The sequence below is a fragment of the Condylura cristata genome, unplaced genomic scaffold, assembly GCF_000260355.1.
Source record: "Condylura cristata isolate star-nosed mole 26May11 unplaced genomic scaffold, ConCri1.0 scaffold00015, whole genome shotgun sequence".
NCBI lineage: Eukaryota > Metazoa > Chordata > Mammalia > Eulipotyphla > Talpidae > Condylura > Condylura cristata.
In genome coordinates this window covers 39,305,327-39,322,273 of record NW_004567116.1, presented here as the reverse complement: position 1 = coordinate 39,322,273, position 16,947 = coordinate 39,305,327, and the positions used below count along the sequence as shown (strand labels likewise).

General features: G+C 36.4%; 1 protein-coding gene across 1 annotated transcript in view; it reads right to left on the bottom strand.

Moving 5' to 3' along the window:
* Positions 1–16,941, bottom strand: part of RNF169 (ring finger protein 169) — a 64,635-nt gene extending 47,694 nt beyond the window's left edge. Inside the window, exon 1 of the mRNA XM_012725654.1 lies at positions 16,893–16,941. The gene's annotated coding sequence lies outside the window, so the exon portion shown is untranslated. The remainder of the gene's footprint in view (positions 1–16,892) is intronic.
* Positions 16,942–16,947: the final 6 nt, after the last annotated feature.

Here is a 16,947-nt window from a genome sequence, read left to right as displayed (position 1 = left end):
GTTTTGCATATTTTATTTTGTACTTTGCTCCTTCTAACTCTTCAAGAGTACAAATAACAGGATACCAACTGTCTTATACTGATACAAAATGCTCATTTATCCACTTGCCCAAGACAAGTTAACAATTTAGAGTAGGCAATATAAACTGTATTTACCTGCACAGAAGGAAAAGCCAAAAGCTAATAAAATTTGTTAATATAAAAATTAAGGACCATAATTAACACCATAAATTACTACAATATTAATTTATACTGCTTGTATAGTAAAACAATCCTGCGGTAAAGAACAAATCCAATCAAACTATCACAGTTTATATATCAAGAACTCATAAAATATCACTCTGAACTAAAAATTTCTAAGAATATAAAAAACTTATCTAAAATATAGAAAAACTTCTATATAAAAAGATTTTCAATGCATCATCATTCATAATTGCAAAGCAAAAACTATGAGTAATCTAAATGCCCAATACTGAAGAATTAATTTGACTAATTATGGCTAATCCATACAATATATTCTGCTATTAAAACTGTATCAAAAGATTTTTTATATCACTTTAATATGATAGGAAATCATTTAGGTTAAAATGAGACAGAAATCCCCAGGTTGAATATTGCCTGAAATTTTCAAACATGGAAAAAAAAAAAAAACACCAGAAATGGCACTAACAATGGAAAAAGGAATAAACATATAAGTTGCGAAATCTGGAGAAAAAGAAATTAGGGATAACACATCAAATTTTCAAATATGTACATAAGAATAATGGAAATTATTACCAGAGATCAGGAAATTAAAGAGGGAAAAACAATGAGAAATCAGGGAAAGATATAGGGACAGAAAATATATACAAAAAAGGCATGAGACCTAACCCCAAAACATTGAAATATACAGATATCCTCATTTTACTGAATTTCACAGCTTGGTAATTTTTTAACTTGAAAGTTTATGGCAACCTCACATTATACTAGAATATAAGTACCATTTTTCTTTTTTCTTTTTTTTTAAAGATTTACTTATGCATACAGAACCAAGGTACTGGGGCGGTAAAAGACTTCACCAGAGACAGAGTGGGGAGCAGAACAGGCAGATCTATGAAGTACACTGCTGAGGGGAGCAGCGGGCGGGTCAGGAGAGGTCTGCCACGTGCCACGTGGGTCACCTCCGGGGCTGGGGCTCGAACTCTCACTGAAGTGGCTTCGGCCAGCTTGCAGTGCTGCGTCCTAACCCATTGCACCACTAAGGAGGGTCCCATTTTTCTAACAGTATGTGCTTACTTCATTTCTTTTAAGACTTTAAGACATAATGCTATTGCACATTTAATAGACTACAGTACAGTATAAACTTTAGTACACACTAGAAAACAAAAACTCCACTTTATTGTGGCGATCTGGAACCAAGCCCACAATGTCTCCCAGTTATACCTGTACATTATTAGCTAAAATAAATTCACAAAGTTTTTTTTTATACTACTTCACAATCTATTTTTTTCTAGTTTTACTGAGAAACAAGTGACATATATCAGTTTAAGTTTAAAGATTATGGCATGATGATTTGATTTATACACTGTGAAATGATTACTATAATAAGTTTAAATAATGTCATCTCATATAGATGTAATAAAAAGGAAAAAATATTTCATGAAAACATTAGATTCACTCCCTTAACAACCTGTCATTACCATACACCTGTATCAACAACCTGTTATATACCATAACTATAGTTATGTTGTACATTACATTATTAGTGTTATTTATAGCTGGAAGTTTGTAGCTCTGACCACCTTCCTCCAATTCCCCATTCCCTGATCCTCTGCCTCTGATAACCACAAATGTCTTTTATCTAAAAATTTGGTTTCTGGTGTTTTTAGATTACACATACAAGTGAGATCATAGGATGGCTCTCTGTGTCTGACTTAGCATAATGTCTTCAAGGTCCACCCATCCATCTTACAAAAGGTAGGACTGCCTCAATTTTTAGGGTATAACAATTTTTTTCTCTGTGTGTGTGTGAGAGAGAGAGAGAGAGAGAGACAGAGAGAGACAGAGAACTTTTTTATCCATTTATCTGTAAAAGACTACACTTTTTTTTATGTGTGGAACATAAATACTGTAGTAAACATGGCAGTGGACATCTTTTTAAGTTAGTGCTTTCATTTTCTCTGAATATAGTCCTAAACATGGAATTTTCGGGTCACATAGTAGTTCTAGTTTCAATTTTCTGAGGGTCCTCCATATTGCTCTTTATAGTCGCTATACAATTAATCCCACCATAGTGCACCGCAAGTTCCATTTCTACCACATCTATAGGCCAGCATGTTTTATGTTTTATTTTTTCATTAAAAGTTTTAAAACCAGCACATGGGTGAATCAGTGATGGGAAACCCACAGGGATTACTATTGAGATAAAAAAAAATGTACAAAATGATGTAAAAATAAACTATTATTAAAAAAAAGTTTTAAAAACAGATTTAAACTACTGAGATGATGCAATGTCACAAAATAAACTACTGCCAAATTAATTTTACAAACAAACATTGCAATATAAATCTGTAGGAGGATGAGAACAAAGGCTTGGATGAAGGACTAAAAAAGATGGCATCAAGTTGAGTCTGACTGGCAAGTTAGGTAAGTAAAAAAAGAGCAACAATTCATGTAAATAAAAAGGCATTATCAAAAGTGTGACAGAATGAAATTGCAGACTTAAAAGTGAATTTCATGCAATGTGTTTACACAATTAAGAAAAAAGAAAAAACGGGTCCTCCCTGGTGGTGCAATGGGTTAAAGCTCGCACCGTGAAGCTAACTGCAGCAGCTTCAGCACAAGTTCCATCCCCAGCCAGGGAGCTGACCCCACAGCGCAGCAGACCTCTCCTAGGCAGTGTACTTCATCTTTCTGCCTGTTCTGCTCCCCACTCTGTCTCTCGTGAGTCCTCTCTCTGCCCCTGCACTTGGGGCCTGTGCCTCAGTTCTGTAGGCATAAATAAATAAATCTTTAAAAAAAAAAAAAAGAAAAAACTGCTTTATTTTTTGAATAGTGAATAAAAATGTTCTGCTAGAGGAGAAAGTTTGCATAGGAGAATTTTATAGACCAGAAAGGAAGGTTGAGCACAGATTATTCTAGAGCCTTCAATATTACAGTACGGAATAAACTGATCTGCAGGCAGCAGTGACTGTATACCACATTTAATCTTACTCACATGAAAAGACTACTAACGAACAGTAAAACTTCAGTCAAGCAGCATCCTTGGGAACTAGGGTGTTCTTTAACTTCCTGTGGTAACAATGCCAAATTGGGGCAGAATCACCCCTGCAACAGTATAAGGGTGCTACTTCTATCAGGAATGTCTAACTATACTCTATTAAACACTTTTTCTTACTTTAATACTTTATCAGTTACGTTAGTATCTCATTTAACTCCTATAAGTTAAAAGGTCCTGGGCTATCCCTTCACAGTGTAACAATCGGCTTGCTATAACTTCTGGAGGCTCAGTTTCCCCATGTCCCAAAAGAATACCTTCCTCAAAATAATTGTTATAAATGATAAAAATGACATGACCTAATACAATGTTTAGTATTGTTTTGAATATATAATTGATATTTGTTTAATGTTAGAAACTTCCTGTAAGGTAAAAGAAAAAATTCACAATTTTAAGGATAGGACTTCTTCAAGAATCTAAGACTCTATAAGGAATTCAAGGGAAGAAAAAAAATGGCACCAGAAGTGTTTATATATGTATTAGTGGGGCAACCAGAAAGTAGTTTATTAGGTAACTATAAAAGGAAGCAGCAGGAGGACCTGATGGGCTGACTGATTTGCCAAGTCCTAGTACTACAGACTGAACACTGTCTGCCTACCTACCCCTCCCTACCACCACTCCCCAAATTTGTATGTTGAAACCTAATTCCCCATGTGATGATATTTGGTGGTGGGTGAGGCTTAGGTAGGTGAGTTAGGTAATGAGAGCAGAGCCCTCATGAATGGGGGCCCTTCTAAGAGAGACTCCAGAAAGCTCCCTTCCCCTTTCCTCCAAATGAGGACACAAGGAGATTATGGCTGTGAACCAGAAGTTGGACACTCAAGAGACACCGAGTCTACCATTGTCTTCACCTTTGACTCCCCAGTCTCCAGAACTGTGAGAAGTAAGTTTCTGTTGTTTATAAGCCACCCAGTCCACACTGACTAAGACATAGGGCTAATGAAAGACAAAGAATAGTCATCAAAAGGATTTGTACAAGCAGGTATTTAACAAGTAGAGTCAAAGCAATACAGTTCTTTGTTAAACCCAGAAAGCACTAAAAAACAAGCTACAATTAGGCAATCCATATTGGATCAGAATAGTCAAAACAACAAAAGGCCAAAATAAGAGGGTACAGAAACATATGTGGGGATAAGGAACGCCGCCAAGACTGGGCCAACACTTTCATCCCTAAGCAGATTCCAAGCCTGTCCCCATCACTATAGCCACTGCAAAAGAGCCTAGTACATGTCTTCATGTCTGCTGCTTGAGATGAAGAACTGTTCACAATAGTCCACAGGAAGAATGACAACAAAATTAGAAAAAAGTGCAGGATTTGGAAGCCTACTACCCGCTAGATTTGTTCCTACCTTTGTATACTTGCTAAGCCTGTTCCTTCATCTATAAAATGGAAGCAACTATTTTAACATGGTGTTCATCTCCTCTAATTTTTCAACACCTACTTAATGTGTGTCAATTGGTAGTAAACTGGCCTGTTACCTTACTTCGTTCTATACTCAACATTGCTTCCTTATAGTATATAGAGAACTGACACTATCATTTTCCAGCTTGATAATTTGTATTTGCCTCCCTCCATTTCTAAGATTTGTAAACAAAAACCAGTCTACCACTCAAGCCACATTTCCTGCCATTCCCTTAATACTGTTCCCCTACACATCGCATTATCCCTAAATGTACGTCATATCGTGTTTCCTCTATGGCTCATATATGCTACTTCCTTTTCCCAGAATGCTTTTTGCCCTTTTTACTGTGGTGATTATTTGCAAGGCCTGTTTATTTCCCTCTCTTTTGTGAAGTGTTTCTAACTAACCAAAAGAAAATTGCATTAGCTTCCTGCAGGCCCTCAAACATTCTGCATTTGTCTCAACTGGAGTAGCATTTATCACCTATGCTACAATTACTTGCCTCTGCCTCTGACACCCCAAGCTAAGAGATCTCCTTGAAGGTCAGGATGATGTCTACATATGTGTGTCAATGTAAAAAAGTGGCTTTTATAAATGAACCAATAAAAATGTACTTTTATATGAGCAACATTTTGTACCAAAATCTTTTAAAAATTGTGTTATATGCAGGAAGTAAAATTTAGTAAAGATTTTATAGTTAAAGCAAAGATAAATTTTAGCAAAGTCCAACTCAACTTCCAATTAATGGAATCTTCTAATCTTTTGAGCTTTTTTTAATAGCTTTTTAAAAAAAGATTTATTTATGCATACAGAACTGGGGTGCAGGCCAGAGACACAGGGGTGGTGAGAGGCTTCACCAGAGTCAGAATAGGGAGCAGAACAGGCAGATCAAGGAAGTACACTACAGCGGGCAGCAGCGGGTGGGTCAGGAGAGGTCTGCTGCGCCATGTGGTCACCTCCCCCACTGGGTATCAAACTCTGCACTGAAGCAGTTGCAGCTCTCTTGCAGGGCTGCGCTTTAACCCGTGGCACAAACAGGGAGGGCCCTTTTTTAATAGTTTTACAGAACCAAACAGTACACAAAACATGAGAGTTGGTTAAAAAGGAAGGAAAGGCAACATGAGTTCACTGTTACTCAAAAAAAAAAATAAGCACTAAAATTGGATATAAGGTGTATTCAGGCTTAATTTTACGTGTATTCAAACTGATTTGATAGCAGCTCATGAAAAATAAAGGACAATTTTGATACTTACAAATACAGTATGAGCAACATCAACATAATCCTTGATTTTTTTTTTAAGATTTATTTATGCACACAAGAACTGGGGTGTAGGCCAGAGGTGCAGGGGGTGGGGATGAAAGGATTCACCAGAGACAGGTTGGGGAACAGAACAGGCAGATGTACTGCAATACACTGCTGAGGGGTGCAGCCAGAGAGACAGCGAGACAAGAGGTCTGCAGCACCATATGGGTCAGCTCCCTGGCCACTCAAGCTGGCCACAGCTTGTGCCACTAGGGAGGGCCAGAAGTCATAAACCCACTATACTTTGCACTATGCATTATTTAAAGTATTACACTCAATTCTGAGTTGCATATTTAAAGATGACCAGAATAGTAAATTGTGAAATGTTAACACAAACTTATTTTTTTGTAAACTTGTTCCTTCACTAAACATTTACTAAGTGTCTAACATATTCTAGGTACCCTAAAAGATAATCCTTGATCTCAAAGACTGCCAGAGACAGACACACAAAAATGGAGCTGAAATCCAGGGACATGAGGATGTGCATGCTCAAGTGGTAGCACAAAGGAAACAATCAAGTATTTGAATGAGAAAAAAAAATTCATAGAGCACTCATGTTTTGCCTGATCCTTACAAATTTGTTCGAAGAATAACAGGGAAGAACATCCCAGACAGAGACAGAATAATCATAAATGACAAAAGGTCAAATGGTTTCAAAATGCAAATTAAATCCCAAAAAGCAAATTAAATTAACTCTGACATGACCACAATCCTGAGGAAGGGAAGGAGTACCACAAAGATGAATTTGATAAATTTAACCTAAAATTTAGATAGAAATAATAATTGTGGTCTTTAAATACTTGAATACTGAAGTAGAAGAGCAGAATTTGATTCACTAGAGGAAAAAGCTATAAAACAGTAGTGTACAAAAATATAGAGCAGTGAGTCACCAGGTAGAGGTATCTCTATTCATACAAAGTATCAGTCTCCCCCTGGTGTTCTGGATCTCCTCTTCTCTCATCTATTCCTGAATTTAGTTTTTCTCTACTGTCTCCAGCAGCATCATTTCTCCCTCTCTACTATGACAGAATCCAAATAAATCCACATACAAACATGTTTTTTTCCTATCAAGGATAGCAAGTATTACTTTTAACTCGTGTCACTGGGATTGATGCCTATTAATGGAATCACCACATCACATGGGATATCTCTCTTTACTAGTTAAGGCCAAACTGCCGTACAAACTGCCAACACCAACATATATTTCTGCAGTACTGTGTAAGCTCCCAACAATTAATCAACCAAAAATTATGCCAGTGTGATGGTTTCTCATTGTTGTTTTAATTTGTACTTTCCTGATTACTAATAATATTGAGCATTATTCCAGATGTTTATTAGTTATTTGGTTTTCCTCATCTGTAAAGCATCAAAATTTCCCTCATCATTTTTCTCACAAGAAGCATGTCAGCAACTTGTAGTCCTTTATGTATTTTGGCCATTATTTATTTTATTGCAAATATTTTCTCCCACTCTGTGACTTATTTTCATACTTCAGTACCCTTTATCATGCTGAGGCTCTTTTTTTTATGTGATCAAGTTATCAATCTTTTATGCTTTCTTTTTCTTTAAAAAAAAAGATTTATTTATTTATGCATACAGAACTGGGGTACAGGCCAGAGGTGCAGGGCCAGTGAGAGGATTCACCAAAGACAGACTGGGGAGCAGAACAGGCAGACTGACAAAGTACACTGAGGACGGGAGCAGCGGGAGCAGCAGACAGGTCAGGGGAGGTCTGCCACGCCATGTGGGGATCGAACTCAAGCTGAAGCAGATGCAGCTTTGTAGTGCTGCACTTTAAACCACTGAGCCACCATGGAGGACCCTCTTTTCTGGTTTTATTTAAAGAATTCTACATAATCCCAGTATTTTCTAAGTTTTACAGTTTGACCTTTAGTCTATTAAGAGCTAACTTTTTGCAGACAGTATAGTATCTATTTTTTCTTGTTTTCTGTAAGGTTAGTTTATTGTCCACAACAATTGAAAATGATATGTTTGCCTTTCTAATTTGTAGTGCCACACATCATCTGCCATATTCAAATATATTACAGAGGCAAGTTACTAGACTCCTTAAATACTTAATACTGGTTATTCCAACTATTTTCACGGCAATTCTTATTGTTTGAATTAATATAGTTTCATAATATCTTAATGTTTGACTGTTTGTCCCACTTACTAGTTATATTTCTATTCATACTTGTTATTCTTCAGTCAACTGTGGCAGGTTACATTTTAATTGATTATTTTATATAACTTTTCAAATTCACGGATATAAAGTTTTATTTATGGATTTTTAAAACATCTTTTTTGTATTTACCGTTGTATTCCTTTTGCTGTTCCAAACACTATGCCTTATTGCTTTTTTTTCTTCTTTAGCCAGTCTTGTCAAAGATCTGTCTATAATACAGCTTCAATGATATCTTCAATGAATTAGATTGTTTTATCAAGATCTGTTTTCTATTAATTTCTGCACTTTATTCTTTCCTATCTTCTATTTCCTTTGGGATTGATCTGCCATTATTTTTCTAACTTCTTTAACTGGCCACTTAATAAATTTCACCCTTTCTTCTATCCATATACTTCATAGATTCTAGGATATACATTTTTCATTATTGGTATCTGTAAAATTGAGGTATTTCCTACAACTGAAGTCTTACAATCAGGGTCAGGCAGCAGTCATGTATGAACACAGACAACTTAAAAATGTAGTGACTTAGTGGTTATATCTGTTGGCATGATTAGACAACTGTAACCTCTCACATTAGCAAACAATCCTGCTACAAAAATGTAGCTTAAAACCTTTAGTTGATACTGTGTGGCAAGCTCAAGAAAGCCTTGTCAAAACTTACTAGGTACTAGCATCTGAGTGCTGTAAACAGCTGTCCAGCACTCCTAAATTCGGTACCACCAATGCGTTCAGTGATACAGTGAGCAGTACTACGTAGAGAAACACAAACCTTCATTATTTGGTCAAAACCTGTAAAAAAATACAAATCTTCATTATTTGGTTAAAAACTGATTTAGTGTCAGACTCTACGTATGAACAAGTCACAGGTATATTCTGCATATGACTCCACCTCCTTTAAAAAAGATACGCATGAGTAATGTACTAAATCTGTATCTAGATAAATTTCAGTAAGAGTCAAAGTGATAGGCAATGAATTAGGAAAACAGTGCATCTTACAAGTAATGGCATCTCAGGATTCAAAGAAATATGATAAAGTCACTTAAATTTTCATCTAAGTATTGTCTTGGTGATATTCCACAGATATTGATAAAATGTTTCAATTCACTGTTGTTTCAGTGGACTAGCAATTCTAAGTAGCTTCTAATTTCCATGACTTTGTTCTTCACATATACATTATTTAAGTTTCATTTTCATTACTGCTTTTTAGATTTTCAAACATGGACTAGTGGTGTGGGGGAACTACAAATATTTCTGTCATTAATTTCAAAGTTTATTGGCATCAGACAAGATGGTTTATATATCTTGTTATCTGATCTTTTGTTGCCATTTTCTTTGTGTCTATATGAATGCTCCACATTTTTAAAATAATGTATATTCTCTATTTGAGAGGTCTGGTTCTAAATAAGTGCAGTAGAACAAGTTATACAGTGTATTTCTTTTTAGTATTCTTAAACTTTTTAAAATGCATCTGACTAAAAGCCTAAAGTTAATATCTTGATATGCCCCTTAAGCTATTTTTAGGATCTTATAACTTTTCAGAATCTCAACGCTGATGAGTTTTTTCTCCAGTTTACATTTTACCCTTGTGTAGTATTTTGGTTCTACCTTGTTTTTAGCTACTAAAAACTTGTCATCACTGCTTTTATTTTGTACAGTCAATGTTAGTTTAATTTATCTACTGACTTATTTGTTCACCATGACTTTTGTATCTTACTCCTGTTCCTAAGTTGCATTTCTTTCCTGAAATCCATTATTTACTAAAATAGTTATTTCAAAAACATTGTGGTAAATTCTGTATATTATTGTCTGAAAATATTTTTATTTTGCTCTCAATTTTGAATGAGAACTTATCTGAGTATGAAATTCAGATCTCTGTCACACTTGGAAACTATTCAGTTTTCTTCTGGTCTCTTGTGTTGATTAAGAGATATCTGCTCTTAGTATGACTGCTTTGTCTTTCTTTCTAGTTGCTTTTCAAAGTATCTTTGGTGTTCTGCAGTTTCACTGCAATGCATTCAAAGTAAGATTCTGGTCTGGTTTGGTTTAATTCTTCCAGGGTCCCACAAGTCGTAAACTTAAGGATTCACATCTTATTGGTTCAAAAATAATTGCCATCACCTTGTTACGTTCCATGTGTCCCTTGTTACGTTCCATGTGTCCACGTTCTCCTTCAGTAACTACTATTAGATATTGGTGCTTGTTGAGCTGTCCTTTGTTTCTCCTCATCTCTCCTTCATATTTCCCATCATCTTACTGTTTTGCATTCTCAGGTGTTTTTCATATCTAACTCCCACTCTTCTCATCTGTGTAAATGTATTTACTGAGCTGGTTGTTGTTGTTATTATTTTAACTTCACTCACTATACTTTCATGTTTAGTTTCTTTTCAAATATGCCTGTTTCATAATGTCTTATTCATTGTTTGGAATGTCAATTAATTCTTTACTGTCTTAGTCACCAAAGATATACTAATTTAAATTACGTCTCAAAATGCCATTCTACTATTCTAGTTCTTAGAGATCTAATCCTCCTGCTAATTCAATCTGCTAACTCTCATTTGTGGTTGAAACTCCCCTCATGTGTTGTCATTTTCAATTATAAATTCATCTTTTGTTGGGCTTTCTTCTTCTGCTAGAATCCCTTTGTTGCCTGAGTTATATATGTCCTGTTTTACCTTCTTTAGGTGACTGATGTGTATCATGAGTTTGAGCGAGCTTTTATAGGAAATTCTTAGCATGGGGAAACCTGAGCCATACTTTATAAGCTCAGATCTCAAATATGAGTAACTATCAGTTTTGTGCTTTAATTTCTCAGGAAAAAATTTTTTTTCCCCATTTCTACTTTTGCCTAGAGCCCAGGCAAAATCAAGACAAAATTACTTATTATTGCCTCATCTCAGTGGGAAGATTTTTTTCTCTAGCTCACCCTTTTACCTAGAATATAGTACATCAAGAATCCCAGCTTTATGTGGAGGTCTTAGTTTTGGTTCCTTTTCCATATAGTTAAAAACTCAATCAGTTAGCAGTAGAAAACCAGTAATAACATCTCATTCCTCCCTTTCACTCTGCTCTAGGGCAATACAGCATGAGCTCAAGAGCTCACAGCTTTTTTTTTTAGTTCCATTTTTGCTTCTAAACCTGGAGATTTTACTATTTCTTGCAAGTTCAGGAAAGCATTTAAAAGAATTGTTTGATAACATTCCATTTTCCCCCATATTTGTAGTAGAGGAGTCTTCAGCTTATCTAAATTATCCATCTTGCTAAAAGAGAATCTGGGCCCTACAATCCATTGCTAAACCCTCTTATGCTCACTCTAAAAGGCAATGATGAACTCTTCCTGAAAACTCCTCTTCAGTGGATACTCACTCCTTAGTATGGCTTTCAAAGTCCACTATTATCCAGCTATTGCTTAATTCTTCAATTCTACCTCCTCCACTCTCCCACATGTATTTGATGCTACAACTGCTTCTAGTTTACAATCTCTACAACTGTCCTTGTTTCATAATCCTATTCCTTTAAATGTACTGACTTCCCTCATCTTTATTCTACTCTCACCTACCTACTTAATACTCATGGTCAAGTATCTGCCTTTCACTAAAATCATCGCTGACCCACACAAGTTGAGTTCCTCTTCTTTGAAAACAGCTAATATTTATAGAGCCCTTATCTGCCAAGTTGTTATATGTCAAGCATTATAATCACTCATATTTGGGACAATAATCTTACGATTTTGCTACTATTACTATCCATACTTTAGAAGTGAGGAAAATAAGGCACAGAGCTGAAGCCAGATGCCCAAATGATACACAGCAGAGCTGGAATTAATGGCAGAGCTGGAATTCAAATCCAGGAAGTTGTCTCCAGATCCTGTTCCATTAACTGGCTCTATTTATATCAAAATGCCTTCTACAACTGTATCTTGCATTACAGTTATTACTGCATTCATTATACCACATTAGTTTCATGTTTATATACCAATCTTTCAAACTAAACTTCGACTCTGAGACAAAAGTCATGCCTTTTTTTTTTAATAGCTAGTTGCTTATCTCACCGAAGTCTCTCAGATGATTACAAAATTAATGAATGACTGAAACATCTTCATAGTCACAGCTTTAGTCCAGCCCCTTTTCATCTCTTTCCTGACCTGCTAAAATAGTCCCCTAATTGAACTTCCTATCTCCAGCTTCTAATCAAATCTTTCTCCATGTGCCAAAATATATCATCTTTCAAAAAGCATATTATGATGACATCATTCCACTACTTAAAAATCTTTAAGATAGAAATTTTGTACTACCTCTAGAATAAGTCCTAAATTCTATTAGCATGACACACAATCCCTTCATGATCTAACATCTGTAATCTTTACTCCTTTCCCACACCAGTCTCATATTCCATCTATAGTTACCTCTTTGTCAGTCCCTAAATATGCCAAGCATGTTCATGCCTTTGTACACACAGGTTCTTCTGTACCCCCACCCCCCAATCTGGAGAATTCCTACTTTTCAACATACAAGTCACAGTCTTTCCTCAGGTTTCTTCCAAATTATCAGTTAGCCCTCTCCTATACAGTACTAGACTTTTACCTCATTTAACTACTTCCTATTGTTAATCGACAAGGTGTTTCCCCAACTGGACTGGGGAATCTTAAAAGAGTCCATACCTTATTCATCATCTTGTTGTGTCATACTGCATGCTGTGTGTTCCAAAATGCTAATTAACTTAGTAGAATGAAACTTGAAAAAAAAAATCTTACATTCTTCAGCATTCTCAGATATAAATGAATTCAAGACAAGCAACTCTTCCAAGAGAGTAAATGGAAGTCAGAGAATTGAAATATGCATGAACAAAAGCAAGTATCTCCTAAATTCCTGTTGCTCAACCCTAAATCCTAGAGAGTTGAGCTATTCCTTCCACGGTAAGTAATATTTAGTTAGTAGAATACATGATGTGGTAATCTCATCCTGAGTTTTAAGAAACACAGAAACACAAGACAAATATTTCCTGCATGAGTATAACAGGTAAGGGCACAACTCTGGAAAATGTGTCATTAAAGATAACAGGTTGAGTCATTTTAGAGCAAATCCTTACCAATAGGGGAATTCCTGTCCTTCTACACTACTATCACATGGTTTTGTTATTCACTAGTCCTGAATACAATTTGGGCTTTACACATAGCAAACATTGTCTGTCAACTGAGTAATAAACCAGAACTACTTGTTTTTCATAGAAAGAGGAAATACTTTAAATGTATAAACATTAATCCTAAATGAACAGGGAAGTTGAAAGGGGAAAAGAGGTGGGATAAATGCTGCACTAGTCAAATTTTTTGTATCTTTTCAGTTTCTGAAAAGCATTTTTAACATTACAAATAGGAAAAAAAAAAAAGACTGTCAATTTAAAAGCTTATCAGTCTTTTGTCTGGCTTTGCTCTCCAATTATTTTCCATGGTAGAAGAAAAAGAATTGTGCTAAAAAGTTTCAAGTATAACTTAGAATGATCATCCTTGGATTTCAAACAGAACAACTAAACTGTTAAACTTAAAACTCATTATTATCGATGAAACTTAAGTACTACTTGTGCATATAGTTGTAAATCTACCTATAGACAGCTGGGTCGCAAACACTTTCTAAGTCACTGAACCAGAACATAAACTCCAAGAGGGTGAGATCTTTGATTATTTCATTCACTGATGTCTTCCAAGAACCTAGAGCAGTGGCCAGACAAAATAGGCGCTCATTAAATACTTGCTGTATTATGCAAGATGGTCCAAATGTGTAATATGTCAATGAGTTGTAGCTCCTCAAAGAACACAAAGCTGAAATCTGGGTTCACCTTGAAATAAACACTGACTTAGGCTTCACACCCAGTGTTACACAAATCAACAAGAACAACTGATGTTAGAACCAAAGCAAATTTAAAACGCATGTAAAAATAAAACATTTTACATGGGGATCACTAAAGTTCTGAAATTTAAAGTATGCCAAGAAAATAACAAAAAATAAAAAAATCTTCAGCAAGCCCAAACTCTTACATGTTTTTCCACAGATGATTCAATTCCAAAAGTCATGGGGTTTTGACAAAATTTTTAAAATTGGAGACTTTCATTGAACAGCAATGCACTTACTACAATATTTTGCCTCCAGTATCACAAAGCAGGCCTGACCTTTCTTTTATCAACTGATTGAACTTTGCCAGAAGATGTCTGCTAAGCAAATACTTTTGAACATACCCACAACTGCTATTTCTGATATTTCCCACTTGTAAAAGCATAATGCAAATATTTATGAAATTGGCATTTTCAGTTTTCTCTATAAAAAGTCATCATGAGCTCTTAATTATGAATTAGGCTATTTTTTAGCTTGGATTAATAAGTCATTCTTTCAGATCTTGTTTATCTGCTACTAACACAAAATTTTTAGCTGGTCACTGCTCTGATCTGGTCCTCGTTCTCCTTTAGAAGGAGGGAGCTTAATTAAATTAACGGTCAATCTTTTTCTGCATTATCTTGAGAATCTGGTAAAAGTTATAGGTGACCTCTCTGAAATGTACACACACACTATATAGTAATTTTATAAGCAATTATTTATAATAGCAAAAGGTTGGAAATAATCCAAATATCCACCAATAGATGGTTAAATTATGTTATAGCCATTCCGTGAAATTTCTTGCAATTGTAAGTAGGATGAAGAAGTCTACACAGTTCTTTGAAAAGATTCCCATCATGTATTATTAAAGGATAAAAGGATACAGAACAATGTAACTTTCTGTAAAAGAAGTAAAATTAAATTGAGTTGCTCATTTTGTGTATAAGCAGAGAAACTGAATAAGAATCTTTGGAGAAAGTGGAAATGAGAAAAAGAACAGAGGAAACTTTTCATTATAAACTTTCTTATATTTTTGTTTGAATCAAGTGACTACATTGTCTATTAAAATTTTAAATAAAAAGAAATGTTTACAACCTCAAGAGGTTCGATCTGCTGAACTTGAAAGATAATTCCCAAACCCTGTTCAGCATTGTTCTAGCCTGCTTTGACTTAAGCATGTTACTGTTGATACTCAATGATCCAACAAGAATATGTAAGGAAAAATAATTTTCACTATAATGGTCATATAAACATGCAGACTACTTAGTGGATACTCAGTGACTCAACAGATCCTAGGTTAGAATCTCATTTCATATAATTTTCCTTACTCACAACTATATAACAAATTTCCTCAAGAGAAAAAAGAACTTGCACAAATCAAGCTTTAATTCTTCTCATGATTCAAATTTCAGACCTGATATTTCACAAGGGAGTCCAGGTTATGGAAATAAAAATAGAAATCTCTGCCCTACTTGACCATATCATAAACAGTATTAGTAAGGTGGCCAGAGAAAATGTCTTTTTTTTTATCATAATCTCAGAATTTGAAGCAAGTAGCACACAGCATGCACAAATCAGATGATGTTTAAGAGGCCTTTATCCCTGATTTGAACAGAATCAGATCGAACTGTCCATAGGCAAATTACTTAATGTCTATGGCCCTATTGCTCATAAGCATGTTGTGAAGCTTAAGAGGAATAAGAATGGAACGTTGAAATTAAGACGCAGAATTAAGTATCCTAGGGCAGTAGCAGGTGTCCCACTGCTTGAAATCCAAACAGACTGCATTTTGGAACCCGTAGTTTCTACGGGCTCTACGGGCTGTGCTATCATAAACAAGCAATGCCTCTTTTTCCCTACTGAAAATAACACATGGCAGAATTCCCGGCACAGAAGCTGCAAATATATGTCCCTTCCTGATTATGTTTCTTAAACATCTCCACTTAGGTACGCATTTTTATTCAAAGAGCTGTTGATGTCCGTGGGTCTCAGACACGCAAGTCATAAAGGTTTTGTTTTGTGTTTTCCACAGAGCATTTTCTGTGCCAAAGCTCAGCACCAAAGACTGACAGGTTGCAGAAGGTAAGAAATGCAAAGTGAAAGACCAGGGTCTTGCAACAGACATTTAACTGCAGGAAACTCACACTGTCACGGGGATAGAGGCAGCCCCGGCCAACCAATCTCTGTTTCCAAAACTTTTAAATCCCAGTCAGCTTTTGTTTTTGTCGGGCACTACTGGCGTTTATTAGTAGTAGTATTTTACAAATATAAATCGCTGTCGTGCATTGCTTCCTCCCGGCGTGTGAGCACCCTTTGCTCGGCGCGCATTTCTCAAGATTTTGTGAAAACTTCACTTGGAAGCTCATCCCCTCAACTCAATCTACTCTCAAGTCTGGAAAACTCCCTTCGTATCCTCAAATTCAAGCGGTCCCCTAAACTCCGGACACTTCACACTTCTCAATGACTCACTCAGGCCCAGGGGCCACATTTCTAAAAGCAGTACGACCCCCGCCTCTTCACCCAGCACTAACCCCCAGCACGGCTCTGAACCTCCAGGGTTCCTGCGAAAGTTCGGTCTCCTTCCACACAGCAATTTCAACCTGCCCCTAACTTGTTTCAAGAACGCTCTGGTTCCCCCAAACTTCTGACTTACGTAAGGCGCGAGATCCCTCATAGCCCCTCCAAATCCAACGTGCCCGTACTTCATCCCAAAGTTCTAAATTCAGAAACAGAGGCTGTGCCTGGGCAGAGCCCGGGTTCCAACCTCAGGAGAATTCGCCACTCCTGCTCGAGTGGGGCCTGGGACCCTCCACCCCCTAACCAGGCCGGGCCGGGGCGCGATCGGCCTCGCTCCAGACCCCAAAGGGACAGGGGGTAAGCTCCACCTGGTTCAGCGGGTGCGGCGCGCGGCTCCTGCTCCGGCCTGGGCCCCGCGGCGGC